This window comes from Prionailurus viverrinus, chromosome A1 (assembly GCF_022837055.1).
Source record: "Prionailurus viverrinus isolate Anna chromosome A1, UM_Priviv_1.0, whole genome shotgun sequence".
Taxonomy (NCBI): domain Eukaryota; kingdom Metazoa; phylum Chordata; class Mammalia; order Carnivora; family Felidae; genus Prionailurus; species Prionailurus viverrinus.
In genome coordinates, this window is record NC_062561.1 from 138,750,360 (window position 1) to 138,776,490 (window position 26,131).

The window sequence follows — 26,131 nt, forward strand, 5'->3', positions numbered from 1 at the left end:
GAAAGCCTAGGAAATCAGCCCTGCTCGGGAGAGAAAGTTTGCCCGTAGGAGGGAGTAGCAACTGAGAACATGGGGGGAGGAGAGAGGACCCCACCACTCTTCACTACTCCTTGTCAAAGGGGTTGGGACCCGAATTACGTGCTGGCCCGCGGTGCTCTGGACCTAGGGCCACTGCACAAGTTGGAATTCCCAGGCTCCTTCCCTTCAATTAGCCCTCAATCCTAACTTCACAAGCACTCCCGTGACGCGACAGTTTGACCAGTCAGATGGCCTGTAGGAGACGTCCAGCCCAGAGGTAACTCCCCTCCCCCAATCGTCCGAGGTGGTCCCTGGGGAATGGCTCTGAGATCTGTTGGGTTGTCCCATCTCCCCCAGATTGGGCCAGCAGCTCCCCCATCGAATCTGTAGAGAACCCCCCCCCCCCAGTTTAAGCACAATAATAATTGTTTACTGACCTTTTAACCTGTCCCCTTCGGTTCTTCTCCAAAGACGTTTGTTTTCCACCATCTGTTAATAAAAATGTGGTTAGGCTGGCGTTTTAGTCACTTATCTGCAACTGAATGCCCTAGAAACTTGACAGCTAAACTAAGCCCCTCTAATGAGAGGATCTGACAAATTTCATGGGAATAAAGAAAGTAATCATTGAATGCAGAAAAGAAATAGAAAATGTTAGTGAAAAACAAAATACATTTTTAAAAACTGCACCCTAGGAGCAACTCATAAAAAGCTCTTTCATAATGGGTAAGGGACTCTATAGTTCTTAGTAAGAGGAACATTCTAATCAACACTTCACAGTAATCTCAAAATACTTAAATAACTACAACATATACACATACTCAGGCTTAATAGGAACTATATTAATTAAAACTTTCAAACCAGCTTTAGAAATGTTTTTGGAAAATCTAAATATTTCCAATAGCTACTGGTGAAAAAGAAACGAAATAATATTTTAAAATAAGATGCAAGTTCTTTTCAATCCAATTTTCCTTTTCAGGTCACAAGGTAGTGGAAATAATTTAAATATGACATTATTTTGAGTATTCCCATCTTTGTCATCAACTCTAATCATTGTGGCTGGTGTAAGAATCCCAATAGCTTGTGGAATTCACACTCACATAGCCATACATTTTCGATATTTGCATTTCCTAAAACACTTCTATTTCAAAGTAGGGACCTGCCTCCAAATTACAGCTTTCTGATTAAAATAACCACTTGACAAAAACTATCAAAAATCAATGGCTTTTTGTAGGAACACTCATCAGCTACCTTTGTGTATATCATTTTATCCACCAGGTTTTTCACATTTTCAAACGTTTTATTACTCCCCTTATCCATCACAGAGTCTCAAAAATAAACTGTCCCCCCACCTGAGACTTATTTTAAAATCGAGTTTTTGTTGCCTAGGAGAGCTAACCACCAGTTACACTTACAAATGACCCATAAAGTCCATCATAGATCTTTGACAGATCTACGAGAACGCCTCAAATTGTAAATAAATTATTTTCCATTGAGTCTCGTTTGAAAAAATGACTGAACCACTTAATTATTGTAAGGCGCTCAGCATTAACCTGAGCCAACATTAATCAGCACTATTAATCAGGCATCACATTGCTTTGTTGATGTAGCCAGGATTCCTTACCAAGGCGTTCACTTTTACATTAGGAAGTTTAAGTTTTATAAGTACCCAGTCAATAGCTAAATAAACACCATGATTTGCACTAGACTGAGGATTGGTGTGTGGCGAGGTATTTGAAGGTAAAACGGAGGGGAGGAATTTGTTCACAGACCATTAGTTACTTTAGGTGATCAGCCCCCATTCCCCTACCCTGAACTTGTCTGGCCAAGGAGGGCGCCGAGATTGACTTTGCGTTCCGTTTGTACCTTTGTCCAAAGCTCCCTCCCCGAAGGGTTAAAGGGATCTTCCCTGGAAACGTTTGAAAAACGTGGCAAATTATCTTCTGGCCACTGAAGGGTAAGTGTTAGGATTTAGAGAAGGTCAGAGCTGAAGATCAACCCAGGAGGAGTGCTGCGGGGACAGTGTTAACAGAGATTTGGGTGAGCTTTATACTCGAGCCCCAGATTTGGACGTGTCACTTGCTTTGTTTGCTTTAGTGAAGCTACACTTTTGTACGCGGCCTGTAGCTCCCGGCTCTTGAAATTCCCAGAGCGCGGAAACCCAAGTGTTTCATTTCCCGCGTGGTCCTCCTTTGCGCCCCTCGTCCCCTCCCCCCGGGCGTCCCTCCCAAACGTGCTCCCAGCTCTCAGCCCCGGCTGGGGAATATCCACCGCCACGCTCTCAAGCTGGCACAAGGGACGAGAAACTATTCTGTGAGGCGGGCTGGGGGCGACGCGGCGATCTCCCTCTTGTGTGCTCCGCTGGCGTGCAAGCTGAACGCGCGGGGCGCCCGCCTGGCCGGGTAGTGCCCACGTGGAGGAGGGCTGCCCCCTGGCGGCGGCGCAGCGCCCTGTTGACCGCGCCGCAGGCCCGGATCCCGAGCTGGGAGGCAGCAGGCGTTTTGGGAGTGTGGCTAGTGGGCTCCGGGCCTTCCCTCCCACTGGCCGTCGGACGGCCAGGGTTTATGTTTCTTGAGGCCCCACCTCTCCTTCTCGGGAGCCGCGGAGCAGGAGCAAAGGCCTTTCCCTGAACCGCAGGTTTCTGCTGTTTTCACTTGGATGGTTTGGGCGCTCCACAAGTCCCCCCCCCCCCCCCCCCCCCCCCGCCCGAGAGAGCCGTTATTGGGATTGTGCGGCAGCAGGAATCGGGGAGGTGGCGGGACCTTCCACTGGGGGGGGGGGGTCGGGGGGGCTCGGTGCCTTGCACTCGGTCCCCTCACAGAACCTCCTTTGGTGGGTGAAGGCTAGCAGAGACCTGGGGGAGTAAACTCCCCATTTGGGACCTTGGACTCCAGCTCTCTCTGCCCTAGAGCATCCCAAGAGTTTACCCATGAATGTGTATACGAACGTGTTTCCCAACTCGGCGGACGCTTGGGGCTGCGTCTCTCCTAGAATCATTCCACAAGTCTGTACTGAGATACCACTTTGTGCCTAGAGCTCTGGTTCTGGAGAGAAAGAATAAAACTGGAGTCCGTGGTGTGAGGGGTCCCGTGGGGGAGCCAGGTAGATGGGCAATTGTTAGGCTCAATGACAAGTGCTTTCTCAGTCCCCCGGCCACAACAGCGGTGCCTGGGAGCCCTTCTTTAACCGGACACTGTCCTTCCCCCCGTGGCTCTACGCATCTTCCTTTTCTGGAACCTCAAACGTCTGGAGGCCAAAGGGCACTCTATTCCTCGTTGTTTTTTTTAAATTGTTTTTTTTTAATTGTTTTCCAGTGTGTGTTAAAATATACATAGCATAAAATTTACCCTTTATTTTTACTTTTTAACTTTTGTTTCTTGTGACTAGGCTCAGAGCCTTATATGTATTAAGTAATGTATAACATGAATATATACACAAACATCATCACATCGATGGCATAGCACAGTAGTAAAAATTTACCGCTTTATACAATTCAGAGGCATTAAGTCATGTTGAGGCAACAATCATATTATCCATTTCCAGAAGTTTTCCATCATCCCAAACCCATTAAACAGTAACTCCAGGGGCGTTTGGGTGGCTCAGTCGGTTAAGCGGCCGACTTCGGCTCAGGTCATGATTTCTCGGTCAGTGAGTTCGAGCCCCCAGTCGCGCTCTGTGCTGACAGCTCGGAGTCTGGAGCCTGTTTCATATTCTGTGTCTGCCTCTCTCTGACCCTCCCCCGTTCATGTTCTGTCTCTCTCTGTCTCAAACATAAATAAACGTTAAAAAAATTTTTTTAAACAGGAACTCCATTCCTCCCACCCAAACCCCAGCCCCTGGCAACCATGACTCCACTTTCTCTATGAATTTGAGGATTCTGGCTGTCTCACAAAATAGAAAAATACAGTGTTTGTCCTTTGTGACTGGCTTATTTCACTTACAGTATCTTCAAAGTTCATCCATGTTGTAGCATGTATCAAAATGTCATTCCTTTTTAAGGCTGAAAAGGCTTAAAGGCTCTTTTCTATATATACACATTTTGCTTATCCATTCATCCGCCAACGGACATTGGGTTATTTTTCTCCTTTTCTGTTCCTTTTCAAACCTCCATGCACCTAGCTCTTTGTAACACCATGCATGCAGTGGGCATTCAATAAAGTTTGTCATTTTCCTACACCTTTTTCACCCCAGAAATCCTCAAAGGAACCCCATTGTCCTAAGAAAGCACACACATTAGTGAAGTCACAGCAACAGTCTTCCCACACCCTTCTAGATTTGTAACCTCACCTTGCTCACGATTTTGAGACTTTCTTTTTTTTAAGATTTCTTTTTTTAAGTTTATTTATTTATTTTAGTGGGGGAGGGGCAGAGAGAGAGGGAGATAGAGAATCCCAAGCAGATATTCTGCCACCACAGAGCCCAACGATGAGCTTGAACCCATGAACTGCAAGATCATGACCTGAACTGAAATTAAAAGTCGGATGCTTAACCAACTGAGCCACCCAGGCACACCAATGTTGAGACTTTCAGATTCACACTCTGCACATTATCTTCAATTTTAAAGAGTTTAAAAAAAAAGAGTAAGAGTTAAGACTCCACCAGAATTGTGAATATTTCCCCCTGATGCATGCGTGCGTGCGCACACACACACACACACACACACACTTACATTTTATATCCCTTTCCTGCCTTCTTACCTGTCTTAAAGCCTTGGAGGCCTCAGATGACCTTGAAATATTTATCTGGCTGTCCAGGTCCTTCTACTTCAGCATTCTCTAGTGGTTTAATATTCCTTCCATGAGGGTTGGTTCATACATGCCACTGAGCTAATGTCAAGGTCACAACAACTGGTGAAGTGGGTACCATATGATGGCTGCGGAAACAGCCATGGATAGTTGCCTCTAGTTGTTACAGAGGCCACGAAGGCAGAGTGGAGCCCTCCATCTTCATGTCGCAGTTCCAGAAGCCTCTCCCAACATAGGACTCCATGGGCCAGACTCTTTGCACCCCCTAAATCTGCTTCTTTGGAGCCAGTTACGTAGTCTGAAAATAAGTTCAAGGCAAGGTGTTACTGGCTGAGAGTAGTTAGTACCTCTCCTAAGGGTAGGTACATTTTAACAAAAAACATTTGATAAAATGTCATAATCCAGTTTCAAATGGGGGTCTTCACGCAGTGTAGTTGGAAGTTAGAGTCCTTTGTGAAGAAGATATTTTAGTGGCCTTCTGGGTCTTATTAAGCAGTCTTATGCTTGCACAACAGCTCCTTAAACAAGCATTTCATGTCCTGAGCAAGATTCAGAAATCCTCAAGAATTCAGAATGTCAGCAAAGGTCTAAATCTGTGTTTTATAACAGCAAAATTATTTATACTGACTCAGGAATTTTCATTACCGCAGTTAACCTGGACTAGCCCTCCTGCCCCAACACACACCAGCACAGAGACTTATTTAGCTCTGATCTCAGTGGCTTGAGGCGGCACGTTTAAATTTTGTATCCCAAAATGAAAAGTTCAGAAGATATTTTTATCAGAAATTTAACTGCAAAATACACACATCTCCATTCCAGAGAGGACTCCTCCTTTGGGGGGTTACCTTCAATACAACACTCTCAAGAGAACATGTTCATAGCATCACCTGAGTGGCTCAATGGATTAAGTGGCTGACTTCAGCTGAGGTCATGATCTTGCGGTTCGCGAGTCCAAACCCTGTGACCAGCTCTGTGCTGACAGCTCAGAGCTTGAAGCCTGCTTTGGTTTCTGTCTCCCTCTCAAAAATAAATAAACATTTAAAAAAAGAGAATATGTTTTTAGCTCTGTAATCTTCTCATGTTTACTTACATTGTTTAATAAGTTAATTTCTTCGAAATAGACATGTTATTTTTAATTCTAACATAAGAATTAAAAAATAGTATTACCATATCTAGAAAGAATGCATTCATTATTATTTTTTATTTGTAGTTCACCCAGGGGCTCTCTGTGAAGAGAAATCTCTCTGCTTGGGAAGAATGGGGCTCTTTAAAGTGATTTTAGGGATGCAGCATTGAAAATAAAAAGGATCCTTTATAAAACCATGAGAAAGCCTTGTCACTTATTGCAATTTTTTGTGTGTTTAAAATACACAGTGACCAACCATAGCTATCACACACACGCGCGTGCACACACACACATGCACGTGCACACACATACACTCTATTGCTTGGTGTCCAGGCTTAAACCAAGACTGAACTATCATGCCTCTGCTCTACATATGCAAACACACCAAGAGATCTCCATATCCACCCTCAGGGGCAACCCTTCACCTGACACCACAGTCTGGCACCAATGTGGCGGTGGGGGGTTAGTTGCCGTGGAATACAAACATAGGCCCCTGTGCAGAAGGTGGTCTTAAAAGTTTCCACTAGAGGAATATGTGAGCAAATTGTCTTTACTAGAAAGCTCTGATTGGCTAACTTTCTAGAGCAGAAAAAAACTGAGAAAGGATCTGAACCCAAAATCTACAGAAGAGTAAAGAAAAATAATGACCACTGGTAATAAAAGACATGCAAATTGGAAAAAGGTGAAATGCCATTTTCCTCGATCAAATTAGCAAAGATCATGAACATGATGGGTGTAATGGTAAGAACTCTATCATACACTTCCTGTGTAAAGTGTAGTGACACAAAACTTCTAGCAAACAATTTGGCAGTTGTATCTTCAGTGCCCATTCTCTCTGTTATCATTCATTCTAGGGCTCCATCCTAAGAAAACAACCAGAAATATAAACAAAGATTTATGTACAAAATTGTTTGTTGTAGTGATTTTTTTAAGGGAAAAAAATTGGGAACATGCTAAATGCTCAAGAGTTCAACGTTTTACTATATATCCTTAAAATGGAATCATTTGCAATCATTAAAAATTAGGTCTGTGACTGGAAGTCCTAATCAGAGCAATCAGGCAAGAAAAAGAAATGAAAGGCATCCAAATTAATAAGGAAGAACTAAAACTTTCACTCTTTGCAGATAACATGATACTATATATAGAACCCTCTAAAGACTACCAAAAAAAAAAAAAAAAAAACCCAAAACTACTAGAACTAATACATGAATTCAGGAAAGTTGCAGGATACAAAATTAATATACAGAAATCCATTACATTTGTACACACTAATAATGAAGCAGCAGAAAGAGAAGTTAAGGAAACAATCCCATTTACAATTATACCAAAAATTGGGGCACCTGGGTGGCTTAGTCAATTAAGCATCTGACTCTTGATTTTGGCTCAGGTCATGATCTTAAGGTCGTAAGATAGAGCCCCATGTGGGGCTCCTCACTGAGCGTGGAGCCTGCTTAAGATTCCCTCCCTCTGCCCCTCCCCTGCTTGCACTCTTTCTCTCTTAAAAATAAAAATTAAATAAATTAAATAAATAAAAATAATTTTTTAAATTTACAATTGCATCAAAAATAACAAAATACCAAAGGAAAAAAAAAAACTACCTAGGAATAAACTTAACTAAGGAAGTGAAAGACCTATAATCCAAAAACTATAAAACATTGATTAAAGAAATTGAAGATGACCCAAACAAATAGAAAGATAGTCCATGTTCATGGGTTGGAAGAATTAAATGCCCATACTACCCAAAGCCATTTAATGCAATCCCTATCAAAACACCAACATTTTTCACAGAAACTAGAACAAGTAATACTAAAATTTGTATGGAACCACCGAAGACCCTGAATAGCCAAAACAATCTTGAGAAAGAAGTACAAAGCTGTAGTAACCAAAACAGTATGGTGCTGGCAACAAAATAGACACCTAGGTCAATAGAGAACCCAGAAATAAAGCCATGCTTATATAATTAATTAATCTAAGACAAAAGAGGCTAGGATATACAACAGGAGAAAGACATTCTCTTCAACACTTGGTTCTGGGAAAAGTGAACAGAAACTAGACCACTTTCTTACACAGAAATAAACTCAAAATGGATTAAAGACCACCAAATGTGAAACCTGAAGCCATAAAACTCCTAGAAGGAAACATGGGTGGTAATTTCTTTGACATCAGCTGGAGAAAGATTCTTCTAGATATGTCTCCACAGGCAAAGGAAACAAAAGCAAAATTAAACTACTGGGACTACACAAAAATAAAAAGGTTTTGCACAGTGAAGGAAACCATTAATAAAACAAAAAGGCAACCTACTGAATGGGAGAAGACATTTCCAAATGATATATCCAATAGGGGGTTAATATCCAAAATAAATAAAGAACTTATACAAGTGGATATCAGAAAAACACACAATTTAAAAATGGGCAGAGGACCTGAATAGACATTTTCCCAAAGAAGACATACAGATGGCCAACAGACACATGAAAAGATACTTAACATCTCTCATGATTAGGAAAATTCAAATGAAAACCACAATGAGATATCACCTTACAACCTTTCAGAATGGCTAGAATCCAAATGACAAGAAACAACAAATGAGGATGATGAGGATGTGGAGCAAAAGGAACCCTTGTGTACAATTGGTGGGAATGCAATTTGGTGCAGCCGCTGTGGAAAACAGTATGAAAGTTCTTCAAAACATTAAAAATAGAAATACTATATTATCCAGTAATTCCACTACCAGGTATTTACTCAAAGAAAATGAAAACACTAATTCAGAAAGACATATACACCCTATTTTTATTGCAGCATTATTTACAATAGCCAAGATATGGAAGCAAACATGGAAGTTGGAAGCAACCATGGAAGTCTATCCATAGATGAGTGGATAAAGGAGATGTGGTATATATGTACAGTGGAATAATACTCAACCATAAAAAAGAATGAAATCCTGCCATTTGTAACAAGATGGAAGGACCTCGAGCATATAACGCTAAGTGAAATAAGTCAGTCAGAGAAAGATAAATACCATATGATTTCACTTATACATGGATTTTAAGAAACAAAACAAAGAAGAAAAGAAAAACCAAAACACAGATTCAAAAATAGAGAGAATAAACTTTGGTTGCCAGAGGGGAGGTGGATGGGAGAATGAGTGAAAGAGATAAAAGGGATTAAGAGGACATACTTTTCTTTTTCTAATCCAAAATGTGTTTAATGGGGGGGGGGGGAGGTGCCATGCTGTCTTGGTCTGTGAAGCACGTGACCCTTGATCTTGGGGTTGTGAGTTCTAGCCCCACCTTCAGGGTAGAGATTTTACTTAAAAATAAAACGTAAATGTTTTTATTGGGATGGTTTCCCATCATCTTGATTCTGGGGGTTATTAGTGCTACTTCCGTCTGAAGGAGCATCCTTCTGTAAGTCTTGCTTTTCCTCCTGTAGGCTGGCAATGGAAAGTGGAGCAGCCAACACACAAAACTACAGTTTGTGCATGGCTAAAGACAATCGCGATTTTATGAGCATTTCACATCCATGAAGTAGGAATTGGGGCTACGCACCAGGCACTTCTTCTTCCGCTTCCTCTCCTCTCCTGGGGAGGGGTGGAGGAGGTCCTTGGAGAGAGGCATGTTTTTGTGGGGAAGATGTCCCTTCATGAAAGGCAGAATACACTTATCTTGATGAGCACTGAGTAATGTATAGGATTGTTGAAGTGCACACCTGAAATTAATGTAACACTGTTTGTTAATTACACTTCAATAAAAACATTCGGTCTGCAAACAATCTTAATAACTTGAAAAGGTCTTAAGACTAATGGTAAAGGAAAAATTCAGATAGAAAATTACACATAATATCTTACCAATTTTTAAATATGCTATACATGTAAATAGTGTGACTGGAAGGAAATACAATAAAAGGTCAGTTGGTTATTTCTGAGAGGTGGGATTATGGTGATTTTTATTTTGGTATTTATACTGTACTTTTCTATCTTTTCCTCATTTTTCACAATGAGCAATCTCCAAATTGCTGAGCTGTGACCTGAGGAGCATAATTAGTGTAAAAGAAAGACTATAGTCTAAACAGTTTATATCATCTGACGCATAACTATTGGAACAGACACTAAGAATTTAAAAAAATTTTTAATGCTTATTTATCTTTGAGAGACAGAGAGAGACAGAGCATGAGTGGGGGAGGGGGAGAGAGAGAGAGGGAGACACAGAATTCAAAGCAGGTTCCAGGCTCTGAGCTGTCAGCACAGAGCCCGATGTGGGGCTCGAACACACGAACCGTGAGATCATGACCTGAGCCAAAGTCGGACACCTAACCGAATGAGCCACCCAGGCACCCTCAGACACTAAGAATTTTAAATAAACATGATAAATATCTTAAGGAGAAAAGGGAAATTATTAGTAGGATCAAGCAAGAAAGATAAATAATTTTCAAAAAACCCTAGTGGAAACATTAAGTATGAAGAATGCAATAGATGAAATAAAGAACAAACAGATGGAATAAATAGCAGAATGGAGACAGCTGAAGTATGGATTGGGTTTGAATGAAGATCAGTGTGAGGAAGTCTCCCAAAAGCAGCTGGAAAGGACACAATTCTAGCTTGAGGCACTTTGTAATTTTAGCAGGAGAGAGACAGACCATAAGAAATAAACAAAATGAATACATGAATTAATGAATGATTTCTCTAGTATGCTAGAAGTTAATAGATGTTGTGGGGAAAACAGTGAACAACGACTGGAATAATGATACAGTTGGGTATTTAGGGGAGGAGAATTCCAAACAAGGAATGATTAGGGCAAAGGCCCTGAGGCAGGAACATACCTGGTCATATTTAAGGAGTGGCAAGTAGGCCAGAGCAATCTAGTGGAGTGAGCAAGGGGGGGGGGGGGGGGGGTAGTGGACCAAAATCATAGAATACGAAATGAGGTTAAAGGGGTATGGGATGGGAGGAGGCGATCATGTAGGTAGGCATTATAAAGACTTGGGTTTTTACTCTAAATGAAACAAGGAGCTGTTGACAGGGCAGTCACCTGCTAGAATTCATCCTTAAATCCTGTAAAGGATTCATCCGGTTGCTCTGTTAAGAATATCCTGTATCAGGGGGTACCTGGGTGGCTCTGTCAGTTAAGCGTCCCACATCAGGCTCTGTGCTGACTTCAGCTCAGGTCATGATCTCACAGTTTGTGAGTTCCAGCCCCATATCAGGCTCTTTGCTGACAGCTCGGAGCCTGGAGCCTGCTTTGGATTCTGTGTGGCCCCCTCTCTCTCTGCCCCTCCCCTACTCTCTCTCTCCCAAGAATAAATAAACATTAAAAAAAAAAAAAAAAGAATACCCCGTATCAGGGTGCCTGGGTGACTCCATCGGCTGAGCGTCCAACTCTTGATTTTGGCTCAGGTCATGATCTCAGGGGTTGTGGGATCAAGCCCCGCTTCTGGCTTCACACTGAGCATGGAGCATACTTGGGATTCCCTCCCTCTCTCCCTCTCCCTCTTTTCCTCTGGTCCTCTCTCTCTAAAAAAAAAGAAAGAAAGAAGAAAGAAAGAAAGAAAGAAAGAAAGAAAGAAAGAAAGAAAGAAAGAAAGAAAAAGGAAAAGAAAAAGAAAATCCTGTACCAAGCAAGGGAAGAAACAGAAAGACACGTTAGGAAGCCATTGCAGCAATGCAGGTGAGACCCAATGGCAGCAGAGCATAAACCAGGTGGGTAGCAGCAGAGAGGTGGTGAGAAGTATCTCGATTCTGGATGTATTCTGAAGATGGCACCTACATGACTTCCTGACATACTGATTACAACCTGTATGCAGATGTTAAGGATAATCCCCATTTGGTCCTTTTGCAGCATTTTTTATATCACTCCATCTTAGTTTTTTTTTTTTTTAATTCTTTTACCTTCTGGCATCACCTAAATGTTGGCGTTCTCCAAGACTGTGTCTACAACTCTACCCCATTCGATATTCTATGCCTTGGTGAGACCATCTACCCTCATGGCATTATCTGTTGCTATCATCAAGTCATTTGAAAATTCCTATCCCCTTCCTAGTCTTCTCATGTTCTGCCGGGTCTTGCTTCTAGCTGTCTGCTGGACATGTCTACCTGAACTGTGGGCTGGGAACGCAAATGTTCTTTTCTGACTCTGGAACCCCCTACTTCTATGTATGCCCAATCACTTCTTTGTTAAGCATCTTGCCATCCTGCCAGCAAGAATGGGTCAAGACATCCAGTTACCTTGGACTCCTTCCTCACTTTTTTTTTAACATTTATTTATTTTTGAGAGAGAGAGAGAGAGAGCATGCACATGAGTGGAGGAGGGACAGAGAGAGAGAGGGACACACAGAATCCAAAGCAGGCTCCAGGCTCTGAGCTGTCAGCACAGATATGGGGGCTCAAACTCATGAACCATGAGATCATGACCTGAGCCAAAGTCCTACGCTTAACCACCGAATGAGCCACCCAGGCGCCCCTCCTTCGTCACTTCTTAATGTCTGCTTTGCTACCAAGTCCTTTCAGTTTTACCTGCTACAAGGCCTGGCTCAAATGCCACATTCTCAGTGGAACTGGACTCAATTTCAATATTTTAAGTAGTTCCTTCTCGCACTTTTATAGTTTTAGGCTTTACATTTAGGTCAGTGATCCATGTGGCGTAAATGGTTGTATGTGGCATGCAATTAGAGGCTTATTTCTATTTTGTTTTGTTTTGTTTACGTATGTATCTCCAATTGTCCCAGCACTGTTTGTTGACAGGGTATGTACTGAATTTCTTTAGAATATCTGGTGAGAAAGTATAATGGTACAACTACTTTGAAAAACAATTTGGCAGGATCTTTAAATGGAATATTACTTGGCAATCAAAAAGAATGACATCTTGCCATTTGCAACAACGTGGATGGAACTATAGGGTATTATGCTAAGTGAAATAAGCCAGTCAGAGAAAGACAAATATCCTATGATTTCACTCATTTGTGGAATTTAAGAAACACAACAGATGAACACAGGGGAAGGGAAGGAAAAACAAAATAAGACAAAAACAGGGAGAGAGGCAAACCATAAGAGACTCTTAAATACAGAGAACAAACTGAGGGTTGCTCGAGAGGAAGTGAGTGAGGGGAGGTGGCTAAATGGGGGATGGGCATTAAGAAGGGCACTTGTTGGGATGCACACTGGGTGTTATATGTAAGTGACGAATCACTGGGTTCTACCCCTGAAACCAGTACAACACAGTATGTTAACTAACTTGAATTTAAATAAATAATTTTTTTTAATTTTTTTTTTTAACGTTTATTTATTTTTGGGACAGAGAGAGACAGAGCATGAACGGGGGAGGGGCAGAGAGAGAGGGAGACACAGAATCGGAAACAGGCTCCAGGCTCCGAGCCATCAGCCCAGAGCCTGACGCAGGGCTCAAACTCACGGACCGCGAGATCGTGACCTGGCTGAAGTCGGACGCTTAACCGACTGCGCCACCCAGGCGCCCCTAAATAAATAATTTTTAAGTCAAATGTACACCTGCTACATGACCCAATGATTCCACTTCTAGCTATGTACCCAAGAGAAACAAAAGTATACAGCTATTTAAAGACTTGTATATGAATGTTCCCAGCAGCTTTATCAGCAATAGCCCCAAACCGAATGCCCATCACCAGGTAAATGAAAAAATAAACTATGGCACATCTATACAGTGGAATACTACTCATCAATAAAAAGGAATGAACTAACGATACATGCAACAACATGGATGCATTTCCAAATCATTACGACAAATGAAGGCAGCCAGACAAAAAAGAATTACATTCTGTATGACTCCATGTACACGAAACTCTAAAAAAAAATGCAAACAAATCTAGAGTGACATAAAGCATATCAGCGGCTGCCTAGAGATGGTGGGGGGAATGGAAGCAGGGATTACACAGGGACACAAGGAAAATCTGGGAGTAATGAATATGTTCACTGTCTTGACTGTGGTGATAATTTCACTGATGTATACATGTCAAAATGTGCCAAATTGTGCCTTTTAAATTCATCTCTTCTGAATCTTTTTTTTTTCTTAATTTTTATTTATGGAGGGGCACATGGGTGGCTCAGTTGGTTAAGAATCTGACTCTTAATTTTGGCTCAGGTCATGATCTCACAGTTCATGGGTTCAAGCCCCATATCGGCTCTGCACTGACAGTGTGGAGCCTGCTTGGGATACTGTCTCTCTCCTCTCTCTGCCCCTCTTGCACTCTCTCTCTCCCTCTCTCTCAAAATAAATAAACTTACAAAAAATAAAATGTTTATTTTTGAGAGCACGCGAGCATGCATGCACAAGTGAGCAAGGAGGGACAGAGAGAGAAGGAAAAAGAGAGAATCCCAAGCAGAAAGAGAGGGAGAGACAATGCCAAGCAGGCTCCACGCTGTCAGTGTAGAGCCTGATGCAGGGCTCGAACCCGTGCACTGTGAGATCATGACCTGAGCCGAAATCAAGAGTCAGATGCATAACTGACTAAGCCTCCCAGGTGCCCCTCTTCTGCATGTTCTGTTGCATCCATAGTGTTCTGACTTGGGTGAGATACAGGTGACCTCTTTTAGAAGATATATAGTAGCCATTTTTGTATCCATATACAGTGTTTAACACATTTCCGGCCATGCTGTGTTTCGCAAGGCTTTGCTGATATGAAACAAATATAGATAAATCAATGGCTCTGCTGTAAAAAACTGTAACTAGTTAGATGGGGATAATGACCATTGTAAGGAGGTTAATTTTTCTTGGATACATTTATGAGTTTAATGCAATTTTAATAAAAATTATCATGGCTTTTTAAAACTTCACTCTGACTATACCAAAGAATAAATGAGTGAGAATGATCAAGGAAGTTTTGGCAAAGAAGAGTGGCACTGAAGCTTGTCTTAACAGATATTACTAAGTAGCTGTAATAATCAAAATAATGGGGATCTCACATCAGAGTAAAGCAACGGTACAAACTGTTATGTCCACAAACAAGCCCTAAACTGTAAACACAGTCTTAGTATATGACTCACATGTGGTACCACAGGTTAGAGAGGAAAGGAAGGAGTTATTCATTAAATGGTATAGGATAGCCTGATTAACTTCTCTTGAGTGCAAAAAAAAAAAAAAAAAAAAAAAAAAAATAGGTATTTTGCCCATATGCCAAAGTAAATTCTAGGTAAATTAAACTAGGGGTTATTTAGAAGTAGGTAGAGGAGGAGGACGCCTGGGTGGCTCAGTCAATTAAGCATCTGACTCTTGATTTCAGCTCAGGTCATGATCTCACCGGTTCCTGAGATCAAGCCCCCAGTTGGGCTCTGTGCTGACAGTGGGTAGCCAGCTTGGGATTCTCTCTCTCTCTCTCTCTCTCTCAAAAATAAACTTAAAAGAAAAATAGGCAATAAACGTTTGAAAACTGTTTCATCTTGTTTATAATTTAACGGCTAGTAATTAAAGAAATTCAAATTAGGCAGATATTATTTTTCCACCAAATGGGCAAAAAAGTTACATAAGGCTGGCAAGGAATGAGGAAACAGGCACTCCCAAGGTTTGTTGATGGGACTGAAGGGCAATTGGCAGGATGTAGAAGCAGCCTCGGAGTGTCTATACTGTTGTTTGCTCCGTGATTCCACTTCTAAGGATCCATTCTAAAGAAATAATCATTTATATTCAAGGTGCTTTATCCAAACAATCTCCCCACAGGAATGTGAGCTCTGTGGAGGCAGGAATTGTATCATCTTTGTTTACAGCTATATCCCAATGATAAAGCAGAGCCAGGCACAGAGAAAGCACCCCCAAAATATTGTTGAATGGATATTTTCACTTTCTAAAGTTTTTATTATGAAGTATTTTAGGTGAATGAAAAAGGTATATATTTTTTTTTTCAACGTTTATTTATTTTTGGGACAGAGAGAGACAGAGCATGAACGGGGGAGGGGCAGAGAGAGAGGGAGACACAGAATCGGAAACAGGCTCCAGGCTCTGAGCCATCAGCCCAGAGCCTGACGCGGGGCTCGAACTCACGGACCGCGAGATCGTGACCTGGCTGAAGTCGGACGCTTAACCGACTGCGCCACCCAGGCGCCCCAAAAAGGTATATATTTTTTAAATGTAATAGTGATTTATTTTGGCCGGTGGGAGGAGAGGAGCAGAGAGAGGAAGAGAGAGAATCCCAATCAGGCTCCAGCTGTCAGCACAGACCCCGACTCAGGGCTTCATCTCATGAACCATGAAATCATGCCCTGAGTTGAAATTAAGAGTCAGATTCTTGGGGCACCTGAGTGGCTCAGTTGGTTGAGCATCCGACATCGGCTTGGGTCATGATCTCATGGTTTGTGAGTTCGAGTCCTGCATCAAGCTCTGTGCTGACAGCTCGGAGCCTGCAGCCTGCTTCGGATTCTGTCTCCCTCTCTCTCTGCTCCTCCCCCACTCACTGTCTCTGTCTCCTTCAAAAATAATAAACATTAAAAAAATTTTTTTTAAACAGAATCGATTCTTTTTTTTTTAAAAATTTTTTTTTTCAACGTTTTTATTTATTTTGGGGACAGAGAGAGACGGAGTGTGAACGGGGGAGGGGCAGAGAGAGAGGGAGACACAGAATCGGAAGCAGGCTCCAGGCTCCGAGCCATCAGCCCGGAGCCCGACGCGGGGCTCGAACTCACGGACCGCGAGATCGTGACCTGGCTGAAGTCGGACGCTTAACCGACTGCGCCACCCAGGTGCCCCTAAACAGAATCGATTCTTAACCGACTGAGCCACCCAGGTGCCCCAAAATGTATATTTTTTGAAAATACAAAACACCCAAGTATCCACTGCTTGATTTAGAAAAGAAAACATTACCATTATGGCTGAAGTCCCCTGTTGCATGTATTAGTTTCAAAGTAGGAAAAGGACAAAAATACAAAGCAAATTCACCATAACCTTCTGATCAGGCCAAAAATTCTACACAAAATTTTCCTTTTTCTCTCGTTTTTTAAATAAAAAATTACAGTGAAACACACATAAACATAAAATTTACCATCCTGACCAATTTCAAGAGTACAGTTGGAGGGGGGGCATGCAGAACATTCACATTGTTGCGTCAAGGTTATCACCATCCACCCACAGAACTGTTTTTGTCTTGCAAAACCGAGACTCTGCATCCATTTAACAGTACTTCCCATTCCTCCCTCCCCCAGCCCCTGGTAACCACTTGTTCTACTCCCTCTGTATATTTTATTACCCCAGGTATCTCATATAAGTAGAATTATACAATATTTGTCCTTTTGTGCCTAGCTTTTTTCACTTAGCCTATCCTCAAGATTCACCCATGTTGTAGGATATATCAGAATGTCTTTCCTTTTTAAGGCTGAGCAATATTCCATCGCGTGTATGTACCACATTTTGTTTATCAACTCATCTGTGGACGGACACTTGGGGTGCTTCCACACTTTGGCTACTGTGAATAATGCTGCCATGAATGTAGGTATACAGATACATCTTTGAGTCTCTGAATTCTTTTGGGAATATACTCTGAGGTCGAATTGCTAGATTAAATGGTAATTCTGATTTTAGTTTTTTAAGGAACTGCCATACTGTGTTCCATAATGGCTATACCATTTTATAATCTCACCAACAGTGCACAAGGGTTCCAATTTTTCCACATGCTCACCAACACTTGTTATTTTAATAGTAGTCATCCTAACAGGTATGAGGTGGGAATTCATCCCTTGTGTCTCCTGCACAATGCCTATCAGTGTGGACAAGCACGTGCTTGAAAGAAAAACTATACTCAGGAAGTTTTCAGGTAACAGAACCACAACCTCATGAGGTCTTTCCAGGGAAGTCAAAAAAGGGCTTGTAACACACCCACACCCACCCACATGCACCCACTCACACACCATTAAACAGAACCTCTTTCTTGTTATCTGGAAGACTTCTTCAGCAAGCATGGTGGCCATTACCACTAGGGGCAATATTCTTCCCAAGCAAGGCTGAAGTGTGGGGAATAAAACTCCCCCAGCCCTTAGGAGGACTTGAAAGGACACAGGCAGGGACTTAACAGGACCACGAAACTTTTGGGAATAAGGTATACGTTCACTATCTTGATTATGGTAATGGTTATATATCAAACTGTACATTTTAAATATGTGATTATATTGGATGTCCACTATTCCTCAATAAAGCTGTTTTTTTTTTAATTCCAGTCCCTAACAAAATTTAGAATTGCTCAAAATGAATTTTATCAAAAAATAATGAAAGGTTGGGGTGCCTGGGTGGCCCAGTTGGTTAAGTGTCTGACTTGATTTCGGTTTAAGCCATGATCTCATGGTTCATGAGTTCAAGCCCCGTTTTGTGCTCTGTGCTGACAGCTGGAGCCTGCTTTGGCTTCTCTCTTGCCCCCTCTCGTTACTCCTCCCCCACTCACAAGCATGCATGTGTGCACTCTCTCTCAAAATAAATAAACAAACATTAAAAAAAAAAAACAATGAAAAGCAAAGCACAAAACTGAGAAGAAGAGCAAGCCAGGAAATAATTGGGCAGATTTACAAACTGCATTTTCTTTATGTTTGATACCTTGAGCCTGAATAAACACAGCTCTTTAGTGCGGGTTGGTCCATGCCTCCCTTTCTGACCCTGATTATGAAGTATTCAGACACGTAACTTGTGGGTTGCCAGTGCTCCCTAGTTTGGTTGAGATTTCACAAGCTGCCTCAGTCTGCTTCCCAATTCCTTTTTCTGGAACAGCCAATACTTCCTGCCCCTCACAACAGGTTGGCACTTTTGCTTTATTTTTTCCTGGATTCTGTGCCCCATATGAGGAAAGTGTTGCCTTTTGGGATTCAAAGATTCCTTCTCTGCTCCAGGCAAACCGCATTAACCTTGCTAGTAAACTCTTACTCACCTCAGAAGTTGTTCCAAAATTCCTACCCTCACCCCTGAGCCACTGTTGTCTGTCCTGTTCAGTTCATCTGAAACTCATTCATTCGTGGTCTATTAAATTGACTTATGGCAGGGCCACCTACTGCTCCTAATATCTGAGCCTAATGTCATGAAGGGTCAAGAGAAGTGGTGACCATCATGCAGAATCTAAGGTACCTAATGGTTTCAATAAAATACCAGCCACATAAGGTACAAACATTTTGTGAAAAAAGATAATTTTAAAGACACGTTGCCAACTACTATGTAGCAAATTACCACAAAATTCATTAGCTTGAAACAACCTTTTATTATACTCATGACATGTGCAAGTCAGAAATTCATACAGGGGTTCATAGGTCTCTACTACAATATCCAGGGACTCAGTCGGAAAATTTGAAAGCTGGGGTGACCCAGGGCTGGGGACAGGAATCATTTGGAAGCACGTTTATTTAACATTTCTAGCAGCTGATGCTAGCTGTCAGCTGGGATTGGCAGTTAGAACACCACCATGTGACCTTTCCAAGTGGCCTGAATATCCTCACAGCTGACCAGTCTCTGAGAGAACCAATGGAGGCTTTATTGCCTTCTGTAATCTAGCCTAGGAAGCTATATAAGTAGTCACAAGTCCCCCAGATTCAAGGAGAACTGTATTCCTTTGTTAGGGCTTCCATAAGAAAGCATCACAGACTGGAACTCAAACAACAGAAATGTATTGTCTCACAGTTCTGGAAACTAGATGTCCACAAGGTATCAGCAGGGTTGGTTCCCTCTCCAGGTTGTGAGAGAAAGATCTCTTCTAGGCCTCCCTCCTTGGCTTGTACATGGGCGTCTTCTCTCTGTGTCTCTTCACATCGCTGTCCCTCTTTGTGTGCCCCTGTGCCCAAATTTCCTCCTTTTTATGACACCAGTCATACTGGATTAGGACCCACCCTAACGACTTTAACTTGATGACCTCCATCTCCAAATAAGACCACATTCTGAGGTGCTGAGGATTAGGACCTCAACATAGGAATTTTGAGGGAAAAACAATTTAATTTGTAAGAGGAATATAGACCCCAACTCTCAATGGGCAGAGTGCCAAAGTCACCCCATAAAAAGTGTGTGTGGGAGATATTATTACTACCATCTTTGGAAAATACAGTCTAACACATCATGATACATAATGCTTAATGATGAGAATCTATAATAGTTTGTTATTCGTTTCATGTAAGTCAGCTCACAACATAATAAAACAATGATTTGGGGGAGAGCTATTTTCATGTGTTTCATATTTTTATGGCAGTCAGAGAGCTCAAATGCCAAGTGTTTGGTTCCAAACAAGACACCTGGAAAATCTGTGGCTTGACTTTTCCAAGGCAATGAAGGCATGTGCTTCAAAAACTAGTGCTTCCCAACAGAATTTCCGGCAAATGATTATTTCTGGCTCAAGGATTTGCTCCACTTCAAGCTCCTTTACTGATGTGCTTATTTGTAGTAGACACTCAGTATTAGTGCCTATAGTTCACCCTTGACCAATTTTGTCTTCACTCAGAGGAATTCATGCCTATCCATTTTATTTTGCAGTAATTTTAAAGTAAATTTAAACATGCATTTTTATCAAGTTTTAGGAAACACATATTAATAAGTGCCTACTATAACCGTAAATCTTATCACGCCTCATTTGTTGCCACCATTGTTACTATGTGAATTGACTTACAGTGCAAAAAATCAGGTGGGGCCTCTGCCAAACCCAGACTGGCGGTGATAACACTTACTGGCCCAATGCACATCAGCAAATGTTCTGCAACAAGTATTGAATAAAGATTGCACAAAAACCAGTCTCGAAAATCTAAACATTCCTTTTGAAAGTGGGGAAGACACCCAGTTACTCCACAATCCACTGGGCTAATCTCCAAATTGCTTTTCCAGAACTACCCACTCTTGCCACTTTGCTCTTCCTAGCCTCTTTTCTCCTGGTCAGCCTCTCCCTCCCTGCCCACCTGGGCAGCACACATCACAGGGCCCACTCAGACCTACTGAATTAGTCCAAGTTCCCCAGGTAATTCTGGTCATCAGCTAGGTCTGCCAACCACAGATCAGTGTGATCAGATTCAAGTTCCTTAAGCTTAGCCTAAAAAGTTGTCACCTCTGCTCAAGTCACCGTCACATCCTCTGCCACTCCCCATCTCATGATTTACCCCCTAACAATACTCAGTGGGTTGCTTCCCCCCCAGACCCCACCTCAGACCCTGCCCAGGTTGAAACCCTCCACCCACCTTGACAGCCAGACAACCTATTTTCCCTCCAAAATCCAGCTCCAGTGTCTGCTTCCATGAAGGCTTCCCTGACCATGAAGCCAACCCTCATCCAGTGTTAATCCTTCTCTGCATTTCCGCTGCACCGCGTTCACAAACAGCAATCAGCACAGTGTAGAAATATACTTGCTTGCCTTTCTCCCCTGTGAGAGTATGATCCACTTGAAGGCAGGTTCGATGTCATTTCCATCTTAGAATTCCCAGCATCTAACCCGGGGCTGAATTGAATCAGAATAAACTGGTTTTATGGGAGTACACAAAGAAGTCCTTTGTCAAGCAGGTCAAGTCTCCTTTGTACAAACTCCTTGATGTTACTGTGTTCAGTTAGGCTGCTGTGTGTGTGCTACTCTGCCTGGCTCTGACATGATCAATTCTTTCAGTATTTAACACAGTACACACAGGCTCTTTTCCTTGGCAACCAAGCAAGTCCCTATAAAGACATTTAAGGGCATTAGCATTTAAGGAAAGACTCCCAAACCAGGGCTCTCCTGGTTTCTCCTAGCACAGACCCTTGAGTTCCATCCTCTCCCCTCATATTTCATGATCTTATTTCACATCCCAGACAACAGGGATCAATGTTTGCCTTACGTTGCCTGCCTCCTGTTAGCTCTTCTTTGCTTAGAACTTTGACCAAGATTGCAGCTGCAGCCCGTTAGTGACACTCCCAACTTGATGCCATCAATTTCCAGCCAACAAAAACTTCACAGATTATATAAAAACTCAGTCACACCAAGAATTTTGGCATTGCTCATCTAGAAACTGGGGATTTGGTATTGCCCGACATTCAGAGGACTGAAGTCCTTGCTTCTTAGGCTGGATGGTCTCTGGGAGGATGGCAAACAGAACCTTCAGATAACAGCCAGGATAACACAGCAGTGTTTCTCTGAGTTCAGGGTCCATCCTAGTCTCAGGAGGGCTTGTTACAACACAGATTGCTGCTTGTTACAACTCAATTACTGATTCAGGGCGTCTGAGGTGTGGCCTAAAAACTGCAGTTCTAAAAAGTTCTCAGGTGGTGCTCATGCTGGCTGAGGAAATACGTTTTGAGAATCTGTGTGGTAGAGAATGTCTGGAGAGGAGGACCAAGCCATCAATCTGACTTGTTAAATCCAGAATAGATTTACCTGCATATTAGACATAGTAGGATCACCTGAGAAGATTTAAAAACTCTGCCCAAGCTGCAGCCCATTCCAAATCAGAATCTTTGAAAATGGGACAGAAGTATCAGTATTTTTTTTAAAACTTCCCAAATGCTCCCAGGGTGCAGGCAAGTTTGACAACCACTGATGTAGACCAGCAGGTCTCAGACCTGGTTGCAAATTAGAGTCGCATGGGGAGCTCGTAAAACATATTCCTGCCAGGACCTTACCCTGAACCAATTAAGTCAGAATATCTGGGTGTGAGGCCTGGGCGGGTTGCCTTCATTCCTTTAGCCCTTCCTTCCTTCCTGTCCCGTTTTCCAGATTTTCCTAAAGTTAAAGCAGTGTCGGGGATTGAATTCTGGATGTCAATGTACCCCTATTAGAAATTGTCATTTCTGTTGCAGTTGATAAATCCCTTGTCTTAAACAGAAGAAACTGAGATAATGATTTTTATTTTTTTGAAACTAGAGAAGACTGATCCAAGGGGCAGGAGGGAGGAGAGGAGAAGGGGAACAAATTCACCTTCAGGGTGGATCCCCTAGCATCAAGGCCACACCCTCTCTAAAAATTACCTAGGGCAGCAACACCTGTACCTGCATCAACAGCATCACTTGGGAGTCTGTTAGAAATGCACATTCTCAGGGGCGCCTGGGTGGCGCAGTCGGTTAAGCGTCCGACTTCAGCCAGGTCACGATCTCGCGGTCCGGGAGTTTGAGCCCCGCGTCGGGCTCTGGGCTGATGGCTCAGAGCCTGGAGCCTGTTTCCGATTCTGTGTCTCCCTCTCTCTCTGCCCCTCCCCCGTTCATGCTCTGTCTCTCTCTGTCCCAAAAATAAATAAACGTTGAAAAAAAAATAATTTATAAAAAAAAAAAAAAAGAAATGCACATTCTCAGGTCCCTACCCCAGGAATTCTGAGGACGGGGCTCTTGAACCTGTGCCTCCAACAAGCCTACCAGGTGATTTTGAGGCAGGTTAAGGTTTGGGCACCTCTGACCAGGAAGATAGCAGTGGGGTGATTAAGATCTTGATTTTTCATTTCTGATGTTGATTATTTTTTTTAAGACCGAGAACTCACAAGTGCATAAGTGGGGGAGAGGGGCAGAAGGGGAGAGAGAGAATCTCAAGCAGGCTCCATGCTCAGCATGGAGCCTGACACGGGACTCGATCACACGACCCTGGGATCATGACCTGAACAGAAATCAAGAGTTGGACGCACAACTGACTGAGCCACCCGGGTACCACTCAATCTTTTTTTTCTTTTTCTTTTTTTAAACACACCACAGTACCTCTCAAAAGACAAGAGCAACATAGCAACAGCCATGCCAAGAGCCACCTGACTCAATGCCATGTGTCTCAGTGTGAGATGGAACCATCGAACCTCCACCACGCCCCTGCTGACTGTGGGCTTCCATTCCCGACCTTTTGGTCCAGAAGGTCCAGAAAGAAACTGGAAAAAAATTAGTGTATAATAAAGGTGATAGCTTAAATCAATGAGGGAAGTATGTACACATGGTCCCTGACTTATGGGGGTGTGACGTAACAATTTTTTCAATATTAGAAGAGCCTTAACATGTGGTTTTGCGTTCTTACTATGACGGTCACAGGTAATTCCCAAATTCGAATAGTCATTTGCATTTAGTAGACGACTGCCCTTCCAGTTTGATTAAAGTAACTTAGAAGGCTCTTCGGGGCTCCTGTTTGCCTGCCTTCTGTTCTCCATTTCCTCACCAGATGGGGTCATATAATCTCCAGTTGTTATGCAAGCCATAGCACATGAGCCTGTGCAGCCAGGAAGATGGAGGGCGGCCCTGCTGGACTGAACCCATCAATGTTGTACCAGGAGCCACGGCCCTCCTCTCAGCCTGGAGAACAGCAAAATAGGAAGCAGCTCATTTTTTAAATTAATTAATTTATTTTTGCCCAAAACCCTTTATCAAGGGTTAGCAAGACCCTCAGGCAGTATGAGGCCTCAGAGCTTGTTTGGGATGGAAAAACGACCACATATGAAACGAGTAGTGACACCTGTAACTAACTGACCCCTTTGCTGCTGTTCTTAGCAAAGAAGAGAACCTACTTTCATTGAGCACATACTCTAAGGATTTTACATATATAATTTTCCTTCCAATAACATTGTAAAGTTAAGTGGTATTACTCTTACAGAAATACAAACATATAGGAAAGAAATTCAGAGACTAAATGATGTTCCTGAAACCCCACAGCTAGTAAACTGAGATTGGAAGCTCTCACTGTTACCCTGCCCTGCCCACAAGGAGTGCCTGTGCTATCTGCACAACACTTAAATGTCAGTCCTGGCTTCTTTCTATCACTGCATTACACTTCTTGATGTAAATGTTGAAAATAAACACATATTTTAGGGGTACCTGCATGGCTCAGTGGGTTAAGCATCTGACTTTTGGTTTCGGCTCAGGTCATGATTTCACGGTGAGATTGAGCCCTGTGTCAGGCTCAGAGTCTGGAGCCTGCTTGGAATTCTCTCTCCCCCTCTCTCTCTGGCCCTCCCCCATGCTCACTCTAAATAAATAAGTAAGTAAGTAAGTAACACAATTTTTTAAAAGAAACCAGTATAAATGTGTGCTGGGTAATGAGTTGTTGGGATGCTCTGTAAAAATCAAAGGCATGAGCAAAGAATTTATGAAGGGAAATGTAGCTGTAATGGCATCAGAAATCACTCTTTCCTAGAACCTTCTGGGATCTGTTTTTCCCTTGTTCTCCTGCTGTCCACCTTCCTACCCCAAGAGAACTTTCATCAACTCTCTAGCTAGGCCAGGTAGGACTAATAACATACCCAACCTCTTCGGGCACTGTGCTCTCCACCAATGACTGTTCCACCCCTTCTCTCACACCCCATCCTAATTCCCACCTGCGCCTGAACAATCCATTTGACACGAGAGTGCCTGCTTCCCCAGAGCCCTGCCAGTATTGAGCACCATATTCTTTTTAAAGTCTTCACCATTAAAATAGTAAAACTAAAAATCTCGTTATTTAAAAATTTTTTTTCAACGTTTTTTACTTATTTTTGGGACGGAGAGAGACAGAGCATGAACGGGGGAGGGGCAGAGAGAGAGGGAGACACAGAATCAGAAACAGGCTCCAGGCTCCGAGCCATCAGCCCAGAGACTGACGCGGGGCTCGAACTCACGGACCGCGAGATCGTGACCTGGCTGAAGTCGGACGCTTAACCGACTGCGCCACCCAGGCGCCCCTAAAATCTCGTTATTTTAATTGGCATGTCCTTAGTCGCTGTTGAGGTTGAACACGTATATCCAAAAAATATTTGATTTTTTTTCCTTTGCAAATTGCCCTTTCATTTTTTAATAAGTTTATTTCCTTTGAGAGCCAGAGAGCCAGAGACAGAGTGCACGTGATTGGGGGAGAGGCAGAGAGAGGGAGAGCCTGACTCTTGGCTCAAACTCACGAACTGTGAGATCCTGACCTAAGTCGAAATCAAGAGTCAGATGCTTAACCGACTGAGCCAACCAGGCGCCCTGCCCTTTCACCTTCTTCACCCAATTTCTTTTGGGGCCTGGTTCTTACTGATATATGAGGACCTTTATTTACTAAGGACATTCATCTTTTCCCATATATAAGCAAAGACTTTGTCTCAATTTGTATTTTGACTGGTTTCTGCAGCACTGGGGTTGTATGTGGTCACATCTATGGTTTCTTCGTTCAGGGTCATTTTTAGAGAGATGTTCCCCATGCTACGATTTTTAAAATATATACTCATACCTTATTATATATAATTTGTATGTCTCACTTTTTACATTAAATCCATGTGAAAATTTTTTGGTCAGGTATGGAAAAGGATTCTAGACTTAATTCTCTCCTTCAAACGAATAGCCAGTTTGCTCTAATGCCATGTACCGAATGATAGACATCTTCAACTTCCAGTAAGGTTATGTCCCAATTACAA

General features: G+C 42.5%; 1 pseudogene; it reads right to left on the reverse strand.

The window, feature by feature from the left end:
- Window positions 1-9,105: 9,105 nt before the first annotated feature.
- The window catches only part of LOC125174466 (40S ribosomal protein S27-like), a 38,215-nt pseudogene continuing 21,189 nt past the window's right edge, over window positions 9,106-26,131 (reverse strand).